This window comes from Staurois parvus, unplaced genomic scaffold, assembly GCF_062004578.1.
Source record: "Staurois parvus isolate SC_StPar_1 unplaced genomic scaffold, SC_StPar_1.0 ptg001349l, whole genome shotgun sequence".
Classification (NCBI taxonomy): domain Eukaryota; kingdom Metazoa; phylum Chordata; class Amphibia; order Anura; family Ranidae; genus Staurois; species Staurois parvus.
Genome location: NW_028319145.1, coordinates 3547317 through 3561415, shown reverse-complemented (window position 1 = coordinate 3561415; position 14099 = coordinate 3547317). Strand labels below are relative to the sequence as shown.

Below are 14099 nucleotides of genomic sequence, written 5' to 3'. Positions count from 1 at the left end.
AGTGAAGCAGGATGCTTCAGGCGTGTTGACAAATCTTTCTATGTCGAAGCTTTACAGGCATTAGTTAAATGCTGAGATAGGTGTATGAATGTAGCAGGGGAGTATGTGAAAATATAAATGCAGTTTCCACTCCTTGAAATTTGTTCTTTTATTATATAAACGCAAAAGTCCTGGTTTGACTTAACCACCGCTTGTATTGAAGCTGGAGATGGCCTGGTAACTAGCCTTTCATAGGGATTCACTTTATGGCCAATGCTTGTGGACACCTGAGCATCACGCCAACTATATAGCCAAAAGAATGTGCACCACCCTCCAGATAAGTTCAGGTGTTTCCAAGGAAGTGTACTGTTAATCAGGCAGTATACAAAGGCACTTTAGACAGCAATTCTAACCTTGTGGGGACAGTTTGAGGAGGCTGTTTTCTATCCAAAGGCACTTGGAAACTGGAGGAAACTACGACAGGAGGAGGTCTAGCAGACTCAAAGCCACAACAGAATCATAAGACAAGTTTCGGAGTCATTAAGCACTGCCAGTGGACTGCTAAAGACTGGAAGAAGGCCTTACAGACCAATGAATCAAAATTTGAGGACTTCAGCTCATTACGCAGGGTTTTTGTATGCCTTGGTGTGTGACATCAACTGTCAAACATGGAGGAGGAAACACGGGGGGTGATTTACTAAAGGCAAAAAGATAATTCACTTTGCATTGGCAAGGAAATTTTCCTCAGAGGTTAGTGAACGAGTTGAACCTCTGATGACTTCCACCATCCAATCATGTAAAAGCAAAAATGCTTTTTTTTTTCTTCCGTGTACATGAATGGATATTCAAAATGGAATTTCACCACATACACTAAGCTATGGGGAAAATTCACTTACAAATTGAGCAACCTATTTGCCTTTAGCAAATCAACCCCAATCTTCAACAAGTTTGTTGTGGGGTGACTTGAGTGGCCTGCACTCAGCACTGATCTCAATCTTACTGAACATCTTTAGGGTGAATTGGAATGCTGATTTGAAGTCAAGAACTCTGCAAACCATCAGTACTCGACCTCACAAATGTTCTTTAGGCTGAATGGGCACAAATTCCTACAGACACATTCTATAATATTCCAAAAGACTTACCAGAAGAGTAGAGGCTGTTTAAGCTGCAAAGGTTGGACAACTCCATATTCATCTCAATGGTTTTGGAATGTCCAACAAGCCCATGCAGATATGATGGTCAAGTGTCACAGTCCATGAATATTTGGCAATATAGTTTTATCTATGGCTCTCTGTATTTCGCTCAGTACAGGTTTCCTTCAAAGACCAACTTCAGTTCTTAGCCAAATATTTTTTGGTTTTGGGTAGTGTTAAAAGCTTAGAACCTTTGTCAGGTTTTTATTGTCTGCACAGGGGAAATTTAATCTCACATTCTGTCGAGTAGCATACCTTACAACCATTTAACCCTACCCCTCCAAAAAACAATTGTTTGTATTGCTATATATGTCCTGTTTGAGAGATTTATCTCACTCTTTGCTCCAGGCAGAAAGTAGTTAAGGGAAAATCTCCACATATTAGACACCCTTCCCTACTTTATTCAAAACAAGAAAACATTTTTTCATCCTTTGCACTGAAGATGGTCAAAAAACTTAAATTGGCTGTATGCAAGTTGGAATAAATAGCTCTAAACATTTTAGGTTGCATTTCTGTAGAATCCCATGGTTCTGAAAAAGCTGTCAAGTCAATGGCAGATAAAATGACAAAACCCAGGGCAGCTGGAGACATGACATCACATGATATCACTAGAGGGATAGCCTTGCCTTAGAAAAAAACAATCTGAAGGATTAGAAATTCCCAACTTCACCATGGAGTATGATTTGCATCACTCTGAAGGTAATACGGGTGGTTGCTTGTGCGGCATTACTGCTAACGAAACAATCTCTCAGAATGACTTCAAAAGTTGACATTTACTGCTTCCTCTATATTCTGTTAATTTTAATGCAGAAACGCATTTCTTTCCTTTTAGATCTTTTTTATTGTGCTTATGCACCATCCATTCCTCCGATCTTCATTTAGCTCAAGAGCTACGGCCTTCTGAAGATACTTCATATTCAGAAGTGTTGGATACCTGGATCCTCCATCACATCCAGTGATACCTTCCACTGACATCATTATAGGACATGATAGTTACACTGGAAACACTGCATGCAAGCTCAGAGCAACCACATGGCTCTGCAGGGGGATACCGGTTTCCGACACTACCAGAAGTGTTTAAGTTGTAAAAAACTTAATGTTCTGCAAGAGAGCAAAGAGCAGAGGTATGAATGGTGGGACAGGTAGGTATGAAGGCTCTTCTTTTGTGAGTCTTGTTTTTTTATGTCCTCTAATTTCCTCTGCAGATCATGCAGACAGGAACTTACATTGCCTTGAAGTACCCTAAAGGTGCTTTACATAGAGTAGAATACTCAAGAATCCTTTACATTCTTTATTTAAAGATTGTGAGCTATAGGTTTTGGCTCTTTCTGTATCAGAAGTGTTTGACGTCATTGGTTGGCTTGGCATCAAACAGACCCCAAAACATCTGTAGCTTGTGAAGCATTTCAACTTGAGATCTGAAGAGACACTTTAAGAGAAGCCTTTTTCTGGCAGATTGAGAAAGCTGCGCCTTTTTTTTTTTTCGAGGGCAAACATGTGTGAGCGGCATGATACATACAGTCCATTTGCATGTCAACATGCATCAGCTGAGGCTCTTCAAAGCCTGGTGAGATGAAAAGCAGATTATCAAAGGCACTTTTGACAGCTTACTCTCTACAACAATAAAAATACTGGACCTTTTGCTTGGTATTTATGTTTTTGATCAATTTACTATTTATTGCCTTCCTTTGTTCAGTGCAAAATATTACACTGAGAATTACAGATCACATGTAAATAACTTGCCTGTTGCCCGTTGGTCTGCTTCAGCTTACAGGTTGATTGCCTGTTGGTGCTCTTCACTAGGCATTTGGCTGCAGGTCAGGCAGTTGATAGCCGCTTATCAATCATTCTTTGCCTTACTCTCAGGTGCTGATCCCAGTCTTTGTGGATGTCCTCTACCTACCCCTCATTTGGGAGCAGCCGCTCTATTCAGAATAAAGCTGAACATGTATTTTTTTTAATACATGCAATTTCCTGAAATTGACTTGGTATCAGCCTCTTGTAGTCCCTGTACAGCAGATCTCAGATTGAAGTACACCTGTGTGAGTTTAATGGTTTGAGGAAGAAGCCGCAGGGCTTTGAAACACATAACCATGCCCCTCTGCTTCCTATTCTGCCCATGATGATGTAATTTCTGGTCCAGTGCCCCTGTGTGTTCTAGCCTGGTTCTCGGCATTACTTGGCCCATCTTACAGTGGCATCTGATCCTGCTGGTGGCAACAGCAGCATCCTTACAATCCACCTTGCAGACCCATGGAAAACAGAAATTTAAATCATGGAGACATGTTTGTGTTTACAGCTAAAAGTGAGTTGGCAATTGTCTTTTAATGAAAACTGTGCGTATACTACTGCACTTAGTCTGGCGCCCTCTGCTGTGCCATTTTACAGCCGTGTGAGTCCTTGTGCTAAGAGGGAAGCAGCACCAGGAGCCACACGGGTGTACTGCAGTGCAAGTAGCATACTAACTGGAGGAGTGGGACAGTGAGGTGAGATCACCAGTCTGCTGCCTTTCCATTCACTGTGCAGTCATAGGGTGGGGTGGAGTGTGCTGCAGTGCAAGCAGCATACTAACTGGAGGAGCGTGACAGTGAGGTGAGCTCACCAGTCTGCTGCTTTTCCATTCACTGTCCAGTTATAGGTTGGGGTGGAGTGTGGTGCAGTGCAAGCAGCATACTAACTGGAGGAGTGTGACAGTGAGGTGAGCTCACTAGTCTGCTGCTTTTCCATTCACTGTCCAGTCATAGGGTGGGGTGGAGTGTGGTGCAGTGCAAGCAGCATACTAACTGGAGGAGTGTGACAGTGAGGTGAGCTCACCAGTCTGCTGCTTTTCCATTCACTGTCCAGTCATGGTGGAGTGTGGTGCAGTGCAAGCAGTATACTAACTGGAGGAGTGTGACAGTGAGGTGAGCTCACCAGTCTGCTGCTTTTCCATTCACTGTCCAGTCAAAAGGTGGGGTTGAGACCTGTGAAAGTAAAACTGAAGCAGAGGAAAATTAGTTCACCTACCATATGGGGCTGCGTTGTGTCACAGGGCTGTGATGGACAGAAAATGGATGGACAGAAACACAAGTCCTTTGGTAAATAAAACAGTTCCCATATATGTAGTATACCTGTGTATTAAACTATTTGCCTGGAGTTCAGCTTTTATTAAAATTCTATTCAAGTGTGGTGTAAAAACATAAATCCTCCAAGCAACCAATAGGCGGTTGCAAATGGTAAACAGCACTTTAACAGCAGTTATCCCTGCTCAACAAGGAGCCAACCATTATCACACATTGTACCATACACAGTCTGTGCTCCTAAAGCACTTTACTATCTGCTATACCTACCTATTACAACCTATGACCAGGGGCGAACTGACAACTCATGGGGTCCCCGGGCAATAGGGGATCATGGGGCCCCTGTGTCCTCGCACACACTCAAACCACACCCAAAAAAGCCTATGAAAGGTACCAGGGACATCTCATGGGGCCCCCTACTGACCCCTGGCCCTTGGGCAGTGCCCGAGTACCCGAATGATCAGTCCGCCCATGCCTATGACCCAGCACTAGAATGTAAACATGATAAGACTTAGCCATCACATTGATGTGGACCCCATCCCAGACCATGTATCCTACCTTACAGACCATGTCTGTCCTCTCATACATATCCATGGTGTCTTTGACATGTAGCAGTTATGATTTAGGTGGGGTTTTTTTACACCTTGGTGGGTGGAAAGCAGATTAAAACAAAGCCAATTTATTACATATGATTACTATTATTTTCCTGTTTTTATCCATTTTCAAGTTCTTTTTTTTTTCAAAGTTTGTGCAAAGACCAGGGAATAAAAAATACAATGAAAGCTGAATGAGGCAGTAAAAAATCTGATTAGGGAAGGCTCTGAACGGCAATACAATAGGCAGCATTTTGTTCTCAGACTTCATTCCTGTATTTTGTATAATGCAATCAAATATCTGTGTTCACAAACCTTTAAAGTGAAATTCTGCTACACCCCAGAAAATGAAACTTAAATGTGTTCAAATGCTGATACATTTTACTTTAAATTGTTGTTTTAATATCACCTTAGGCTTGCACTATGTTAATGCTTTGTGCTCACGTTCTGATCCTGTGTAACAATTGTATGTGGCTCAGTTTTGTTTTCTTGTGTTATAGAGGCAGTGACATTGTGTTAGAGGCAGTTTTCTTGTGTTAAAGGCAGTGACATACAGGGGGAGATTTTCTAAAATTGGAGCACTCAAAATCTGGTGTAGCTGTGCATGGGAGCCAAACAGCTTTTAACTTCGGCATCTTCAATTAAGCTTTGGCATTAAAACCTGGAAGCTGATTGGTTTCTATGCTGAGCTTCACCAGATTGTGTGCTCTTCAGTTTTAGTAAATTTATTTATTTCAGGTACTTATATAGCATTGTCAATTTATGCAGTGCTTTACATGTATATTGTACATTCACATCAGTCCCTAACCCTCAAGGGGTTTACAATCTAAGGTCCCTAACCCTCAAGGAGCGTACAATCTAAGGTCCCTAACCCTCAAGGAGCGTACAATCTAAGGTCCCTAACCCTCAAGGGGTATACAATCTAAGGTCCCTAACCCACAAGGGGCGTACAATCTAAGGTCCCTAACCCTCAAGGGGTGTACAATCTAAGGTCCCTAACCCTCAAGGGGGGTACAATCTAAGGTCCCTAACCCTCAAGGGGTGTACAATCTAAGGTCCCTAACTTACATTCATACATACACATACTAGGGCCAATTTAGACAGGATCCAATTAACCTACCAGCATGTCTTTGGAGTGTGGGAGGAAACCAGAGTGCCCAGAGGAAGCCCATAATGCACAGAGAGAACATGCAGACTCCAGTCAGGAGGTGCTGTGGCTGGGATTTGAACCAATGACCCTAGTACCGCCAGACAGAAGTGCTAGCCATTTAGCCACTGTGCTGCCCCTTAACCCCCACAGTGTATTTCAAGGAAAAAAAAAAACTTTTAAAGACCCTGCAAGTACAGAATCTATTTAGATTGTAAGCTCCACGAGCAGGGCCCCCATATTCCTTCTGCACTGAAATGTACTGTAATTGTACTCCCTTATATTGTAAAGTGCTGCTCAAACTGTTGGCGCCAGGGGCGGACTGACCATTTGGAAACTCAGGCACTGCCCGAGGGCCCGGGGTCAGTAGGGGGCCCCATGAGATGCCCCTGGTACCTTTTTCATAGGCTTTTTTGAGTTTGGGCAAGGACACAGGGGCCCCATGATCCCCTATTGCCCGGGGGCCCCATGAGTTGTCAGTCCGCCCCTGGTTGGCGCTATATAAATCCTGTATAATAATATTATATCTCTTGCTCTACCAAAAATGGACTCGGCTCCTAACATCCTGTTGTTGGCTGACAGCACAGGTTGTAGAGTGAAATAAAAAAAAATGGTGTCAGCCCCACCTAGTTGTCTTTTCCTAAACCACACAATCCCTCCTCTCTCATTGCCACAAAATGTGGGCCAGTTGTTCTCTAGTCCAAGACATGAAAAGCGAGGTTGAGTTCACAGCAGATATGACAAAACACAAAGGTATATTTAACAGACCAAAAGGACCAAATAAGAGAACTTCATTGTTTACATTTAAGACGTGTCTGTAGATTTTGCGTTCATAGAATATGTTAAGCTGTGCAAAACAAAATATGTGAGTGCAGACTTGAAGAAAGGATGAAGGACAGTGAAACTGATGGGAAGCAGGGAAGAAAGATAGTCTATGGAGCTGCTACTGTGTCTGTGTTTTATCCAATCCATGTTGAAGTTCTTCAAGGCTGGCTTGTCGGCTACGCATTTTACCACACATTACCATAACCCATGCCAAGGCTGTCCTTGTGGTGTGTTGCAGTGCCATTCATTCCATGCAGAAAACACATTATTGAAAGAAAAATAACGTTTTGACTTTTGTCCTCCTGCACATCCTGCAACACATAACAAAATGCAATCAGTGCAATTCATTAAAAAAATCAGTTGTCAATGCATATCAATTCAAGTGCATTTAATGTGCATCAAAGCAAACTAAACGCAGTGGACTTGATATAAATGCAGCCTCGGTCTCAACTTCTGCGTCAGTCACCAAACTGGACCTGTTGTCTGTTCATATACATATGCTTGTTTATCTCAGACAGGGGCGGACTGACAACTCATGGTGCACCTGGGCAATAGGGGATCATAGGGCCCCTGTGTCCTTGCCCAAACTCAAAAAAGCCTATGAAAAAGGTACCAGGGGCATCTCATGGGGCCCCCTACTGACCCCGGGCCCTCGGGCAGTGCCCGAGTTTCTAAATTGTCAGTCCGCCCCTGGACATGGGTCAGTTCAGATGAGACTGGACACACGCTCCCCTTAAAGTGTTACTAAACCCACAACAGTAACATCAGTCTTTATATGTAGTAAAGCATGCTTGTTATACTCACTGTGGAACCTAAGGGGTTAATTCTCTGCATTGTGTAAAAAGGCTGTTTGATCCTGTCTTTTCTGCCCCTCCTCTTGTTGAAATGACCACGTGATACAGACTGAATACATAGTCACATTCACATGCTCAGTTAGGTGTGTATTTCTAGAGAGGTTTTTTTTTTTCTTGGGAGAGTGCATGTGATCAGCACAGGGTCAATCAGCACTGTCCAGTCAGAGGGTCAGAGGCTTCACATCCTCCTAGAGCAGAAAGAAAACTCCTCCTACAAGCTTTAACCAGTGCTCTGCTGAAGACCATGTTCTGTGTACTGTGGGGGACCAGATATAGTGAATGCAGGGTCCGGGGGGACCGGATATAGTGAATGCAGGGTCCGGGGGGACCGGATATAGTGAATGCAGGGTCCAAGGAGAGTGGATATAGTGAATGCAGGGACCGGGGAGAGCGGATATAGTGAATGCAGAGTCCGGGGAGACCAGATATACTGAATGCAGGGTCTGGGGAGATTGGATATAGTGAATGCAGGGTCTGGGGAGACCGGATATAGTGAATGCAGGGTCCGGGAAGACCGGATATAGTGAATGCAGGGTCCGGGGAGACCGGATATAGTGAATGCAGGGTCCGGGGAGATTGGATATAGTGAATGCAGGGTCCAGGGAGAGCGGATATAGTGAATGCAGGGTCCGGGGAGAGCGGATATAGTGAATACAGGGTCCGGGGAGAGCTGATATAGTGAATGCAGGGACCGGGGAGAGCGGATATAGTGAATGCAGGGTCTGGGGAGACCGGATATAGTGAATGCAGGGTCCGGGGAGACCAGATATAGTTAATGCTGGGTCCAGGGAGACCGGATATAGTGAATGCTGGGTCCTGGGAGACCGGATATAGTGAATGCAGGGTCCGGGGAGATCGGATATAGTGAATGCAGGGTCTGGAGAGAACGGATATAGTGAATGCAGGGTCCAGGGAGAGCGGATATAGTGAATGCAGGGCCCGGGGAGACCAGATATAGTGAATGCAGGGTCCGGGAAGACCGGATATAGTGAATGCAGGGTCTGGGGAGAGCGGATATAGTGAATGCAGGGTCCGGGGAGACCAGATATAGTGAATGCAGGGTCCGGGGAGACCGGATATAGTGAATGCAGGGTCTGGGGAGAGCGGATATAGTGAATGCAGGGTCCGGGGAGACGAGATATAGTGAATGCAGGGCCCGGGGAGACCAGATATAGTGAATGCAGGGTCCAGGGAGACCAGATATAGTGAATGCAGGGTCCAGGGAGACCAGATATAGTGAATGCAGGGTCCGGGGAGACCAGATATAGTGAATGCAGGGTCCAGGGAGACCAGATATAGTGAATGCGGGGTCCGGGGAGACCAGATATAGCGAATGCAGGGTCCGGGGAGAGTGGATATAGTGAATGCAGGGTCCAGGGAGACCAGATATAGTGAATGCAGGGTCCAGGGAGACCAGATATAGTGAATGCAGGATCCAGGGAGAGCGGATATAGTGAATGCAGGGTCTGGGGTTTAGTATCACTTTAAGTCAGGCTTTAAGCTGTAGTTACAGCACATTGGAGACAGGAAGGAGTTGTAGTCAGTCATTGCTCCTTATTAGTTTCACACCTGTTCAGGGACCCTTTTATTTTTAAGTGCTGACCCTTAAAAGAACATGACATTTCTGTAAAACCATCAGCATTTAATTTACCATTGCAGCTCTAAATAAAACAAGAAGGCAGGCACATCACACTGACAGACTGACAGCTTAGATCTGGTTGCTATAAACAACCCAAATATTTTGCCCTCCTTCAGCTTTTATTAACAAGCTCCATTGTATATATCTCAGCATTAAAATGCCAGATATAGGCGTGTAAAAATGCAAATGCTGTACCTTTGTGTTTGTCATGAAGGCTGTAAGAGAATGCGCTGCTAACTACATGCAAAGCAGGAGAATTTAAATGCCGAGGTAGAGACTCCAGAAATGCTGCTGATGCTGAAATTTCCCTTGACATTACAATAAAGGTTTTCTAGTGTGGAGGCGGTGTGAAACACAACTAGGCAAGAACTTTACTATGCTATGCTATGCTTGAAATTAGAAATCAACCCCTAGCAAGGTGACATTAAGTTTAATAAAGCACAGTTTTCACCTTTTGTCATCCTTTGCTGCATCTTAGGGGTGCTGATAGTCTACTTCCTGTCCACATGCGCTCACTCCAGCATCAGCTGCACATCATTGCTTGGGACTGGCTTTATGAAAGTGACAATGGTGGCATATGTCAGCACAATGAGCATGGGCATGGCTACTTGCAGTCTCCACCAGAAGTGCACAAGACAGGATGACAATGCAACAGAGCAATGTGGAAACAGGGACAGAACTTTCTCACCCCATTACAGGAAATGCCTGAAAAAGGAACCTCGTGGCAGGATCTCATGGAATTATCTTAATAAAAGCTATAGGGTTTAAATCAATTTAAAGTGTTTCAAAACCCTGGACCCTGCATTCACTATATCTGGTCTTCCCGGACCCTGCATTCACTATATCTGGTCTTCCCGGACCCTGCATTCACTATATCTGGTCTTCCCGGACCCTGCATTCACTATATCTGGTCTTCCCGGACCCTGCATTCACTATATCTGTTCTTCCCGGACCCTGCATTCACTATATCTGGTCTTCCCAGACCCTGCATTCACTATATCTGGTCTCCCCGGACCCTGCATTCACTATATCTGGTCTCCCCGGACCCTGCATTCACTATATCTGGTCTCCCACACTACACAGAACATGGAAGTGCAATTATTTTAGTAAATATAAATTGCTAAATACCTTTTCTCATCAGCAGTATATAGCAGTCTTGTGACTTCTATTAGTGTCCAGCAGAGCACATGTTAAAGCTTGTAGGAGGAGTTTTCATTTTGCTCTAGGTGGATGCAGAACCCCTGACCTCTGTCTGGACAGTGCTGATTGGCTCTGTGCTGATCACATGCATCCTCCCATAGAGGAAAAAAAAAAACCTCTCTAGCAATAAACACTAAACTGAGCATGTGCAGAGTGACTCCACATGATATCTCCTATCAGGGGATAAGAGAGGAGGAGGATCAAAGAAGACAGGGTCAAACAGCCTTTTTACACACTGCAGTGGATTAACCCCTTAGGTTCCACAGTGAGTATAACAAGCATGCTTTACTGCATATACAGACTGATTGTACTGTTGTGGGTTTAGTAACACTTTAAGACAGCTTAAAGTTAGATCCACATGTTAATGATTATATGAGACTTCAGGCTTTGTGTACATTTGCATTGCACATTGGAAAGCTGTTTTTACCCCATAAATCCTGCACCAGCACACTGCAACTGACTGCATTGTGCACAGTTTTGGGGCGGTTGAGTATCACCTCTCATTTGGATGGATCACATTTGGTCATGAACACAACAGCGGGGATAATTTTTGCTCTGATGCGATGCAAAGCTTTATGGCTGTGCTGGCTTTGCAGCTTAAGAAGAAGCTTTTGGGTCTCAACCATGCATTTTTTTCTGCCCTCCCACAGCAAGTGTAAACGAGGCTTGAAGCCAGCCATAGATGGAGTGATTTTCTTTCCTGCAACCATGGGTTGCAGGAAAGAAAGTTGCTTGATTCCCCCATCAACAGTCAGTGTTGATTAGGGAATCCCTCCAGCAGAGCCATTGTGTTCTCCCAGTGAGGAGCAGGGGGAGTCGTCCCCAATGGGAGAATACAGTGATTATTGCTAGTGGCTATAATAGTCACTAACAATAATCTCATGTAAAATCCAACAGGCCGGTTGTACCCAAGTTCATTGATCGATCAACTTGCGTACATTCAGCCTGCCCATACATGTTTTGAATCCCGGCCAGTCCCTGCTGAACCGTCTATGGCTATCTTTAGTGATTGTAGCTTTCCTGGTGTGCAAGTTGCTTATGTGACTTAGATTAAAGGGCTTTTTCCATCCAAAAGCGATATTCCAGCCAATGATTAAGATTGGTGGTTTGAATCACTTACAGTAAAATTTAATCATTGTTATCAACTAACCCCACAAAGAGCCCTTTGCAGTCTGAGAAAACTAAGGCCATACATGCTTAGATTTTTCTTGTTCAGCCCCACTGGCTGAATGAGCAAATTCAATCAAATCCCTCATCCACGCTAAACAACATGGATGGAGGAATCTCCTCTGTCAGGCTATTGTATTCAAGCACCCAACAAAACCCATGGCTGTGATCATTAAAGCAGCATCACTGTGCACCACGTGCTTATGTAAAAAGCAAATATGGCCACCATGTGCACATATAATTGCAAGCTATACACAGAAACAAGTTATCTAAAACATTCACATTTATTGACAAGATTACATTTATATTGAAAACAAAACTCTATTGACTTCTTCATGGTACATTGTGTTCCCACTCCATATGTATCTCTCATGCAGCGTCTTCATTCTTTCATCAGCCTGCAGCATGTGGCACAAAGAGGCCTTGGCATCTTTATATCCTGTCCCATCTTGTCAGTTCCTTTCTAGATAATTTGCTACAGAACTCTCAGTACTGCCAGGCAGGCACCATATTGCGTGGCTCCAAGCTCCAGCAAAATGACTGCCGAGGACTTTCTGTCAAGATAACACGCAAGGAATGAAGAAAAGCAGCCTTGGAAGGGCAGCACATAAATTCTAGGCCTAAATGTACACCATTAAAGCTCTGGAAACTGGGATATAGAAAACACAACCATCCAATGCTATGAATACCACGGCCATGGGGGTACCTACAAAGGTCAACTCCATCTTTTGCAAAAATGTATGTTTGTACAGCAACCATTCATAGGAAAGGCCAGATTGTGCATGTATGGCTGGCTGACATCTAGAGTCTGTAAGCAGCTTGGCAGCCTGAGAAACATAAGAAACAAAAAAGTATGTTTTGGCTACCTCTTTCCCGAAAAAAAAAACAACATAGTACAAGCAAATACATAGGTAAAATATTTCAATAATGCACTTACACTTTATAATCTGATCCTCTTCTTTTCAGCGCTCTTGGCTCTGCTTCCTCAAGCAGTGTCCCCAGGGAAAGCCACTGGCGTCCACAAGACACATAGAGCCGTGGCTCAGCCCCACCCCCCTCTCTCTCCTCATTGGCTAACTGGCTGGGATCGACAGCAGAGAGCCAATGGGCTCTCGTTGCTGTCTCAGCCAATGAGGAGGAAGAGTCCCCAGACTTCAGAGGCTGTCACTGGATCGGAGGGAGATCAGGTAAGGATTGGGGGGGCTGCTTCACACAGAAGGTTTTTTACCTTGAAGCATAGAATGCATGATGGTAAAACACCTTCAGCCTTTAGAACTACTTTAAGTGCACCACCATAAAGACTGGACCCCACTGCATAGCTAGCAGAAGGTTGAAGGCAAGGAGTTTAACTACTAAATGCCATCACCATGATCACCTACAGAGTTTTCTTATAGCCAGAGACACCCTTTAGGGTTTAACCACTTCACCTCCGGAAGATTTACCCTCCCCCCCCTCATGACCATTCTTTGGTTTTTGGCACTGCATTAATTTTACTGCCAATTGCACAGTCATGCAACACTGTACACAAATGAAATTTATATAATTTTTTTCACACAAATAGAGCCTTCTTTTGGTGGTATTTGAGCACCACTGGGTTTTTTTTATTTTTGGTGCTATAAATGAAGAAAGACCAAAAATTTAAAAAAAAAAACAATATTTTTTTACTTTCTGCTGTAAAACATATCCAATAAAAAAAATAAAAAATAAAATTTCTTCATAAATTTAGGTAAATTTGTATTCTTCTACATATTTTGGTAAAAAAATCCCAATTAGCGTATATTGATTGGCTTTCACAAAAGTTATAGCGTCTACAAACTATGGTATATATACTGGACTTTTTATTTATTTCTTTATTTAATACTAGTGATGGCACCGATCAGCGACTTATAGAGGGACTGAAATAGTATGGTGGGCAATCTGACACTTTGTAGGAATCAGTGACACTAATACAGTGATCAGTGCTAAAAATATACACTGTCACTGTTCTAATGACACTGGCTGGGAAGGTGTTAAACATCTAGGGTGATCAAAGGGTTAAATGTGTGCCTAACCAGTAACATGTGTAACAAGTGTACATTGTGAGGTGTTTTCACTAAGGGATGTGCCGGTTTTCATTCCCTGCTTTGCAATTTACAGTGACAGAGCTCTGCCCTGTCTTCCTCCTCGTCAATCATCAGGTGTCGGTGGTCAATCATTGGCCAGCACCCGCTGATTGGCTTGTGCTGTGACTAATCCCCGGAAGTGCCTGATCACTATCCGTACTAGATACGTGATGCGGCACAGGAGAGTCGTACTGCCGCTGTACTCCTACAGGAGCGGTTAAATACAGAGTGCATTTTTGGGACATTCATTATTTGCCACTAGACAGATTAACTGTCTTGCTATTGTCTTATCATTCTTTTTATTACTAACATCTTTTATTGCTGACATTTTTCTTCATTTT

The 14099-nt window shown here is 43.7% G+C and overlaps 1 long non-coding RNA gene across 3 annotated transcripts in view; it reads right to left on the bottom strand.

Annotated features, from left to right (window-relative positions):
• Positions 1 to 4272: 4272 nt before the first annotated feature.
• The window catches only part of LOC149436733 (uncharacterized), a 61962-nt gene continuing 52135 nt past the window's right edge, over positions 4273 to 14099 (bottom strand). Inside the window, exon 3 of one of the 3 annotated variants that reach the window (XR_016308278.1) lies at positions 4273 to 7107. This is a non-coding gene — a long non-coding RNA (uncharacterized LOC149436733). Of the gene's footprint in view, positions 7108 to 11927; positions 12484 to 14099 lie in introns of those variants that run through there. The other 2 variants (XR_016308277.1, XR_016308276.1) reach the window with 2 other exon arrangements.